Source organism: Neomonachus schauinslandi, chromosome 12 (genome assembly GCF_002201575.2).
Source record: "Neomonachus schauinslandi chromosome 12, ASM220157v2, whole genome shotgun sequence".
NCBI classification, from domain to species: Eukaryota; Metazoa; Chordata; class Mammalia; order Carnivora; family Phocidae; genus Neomonachus; species Neomonachus schauinslandi.
In genome coordinates, this window is record NC_058414.1 from 63,531,316 (window position 1) to 63,532,087 (window position 772).

General features: G+C 42.5%; 1 pseudogene; it reads right to left on the reverse strand.

Moving 5' to 3' along the window:
• Positions 1-234: 234 nt before the first annotated feature.
• LOC110588937 lies at positions 235-459 on the reverse strand (annotated as a pseudogene).
• Between the last annotated feature and the right edge of the window lie 313 nt (positions 460-772).

A 772-nucleotide genomic window follows, 5' to 3' on the forward strand; every position in this document is an offset into this window, starting at 1 on the left:
AATTTTTTATAACAAGCATGGACTGATTTTCAGATTTCCAAATCAGAGTCAACTGTACATTTACACAGAATTGTCTTTGCATGAAGCCCAAAAAGGAACAGCATAAAAATGAATGTTTCTCTAGCTCCTTTATTTTTGCTGATCAACAGTTTGTTGGAAAAGCTGCTGCAGGTTTCTTACCTAAGGTCTGAGACAGAAGAGTCAAAGGTGTCATGACTTCACCTGTGAACAACTTTATTCCTGATCATCAGCCAATTCTGGAGGAAGTGGAGTCTTACGATGCTTGCTTTCAAAGTGCTGCTTAAAGGTCTTAGGGTCTGGCATTGGTGTCCTACAAGCAGGTATATAATAAGGCAGCTTTGGCAGCAGCCTTTTGCTCATGTCCTTGTTTCTTCTTTTGCCCAGCTTGCTTTTTGGCATTTTCTGCTGAGACTGAATCTTCTGCTGTCCGCGAGCCATATGCGCCCCGGGGCAGTCTTACCGCACAGCGCGAGAGGGCCGGGGGCGGTGGCCGGAGGGAGAGGAAGGGGGAGAGCGCCCAGCACCGCTTCGGCCTCCTCCACCCGCCAACGAAGAGAAGTTGGATCTTTCCCCCTTTGTAATTAAGTATTTCTGGGGGAAGACACTTGGGAGATATCAATATCTCATTTTCCTCAAACCTTTAATCTATCCACCTGTTTGTATTCATATGGATTTATGGTTTTCAATTTTATATTTATTATTAAATGGGTTATAACCCTTTATTATTTTTATTTTTTAATTTTTTAAAGAT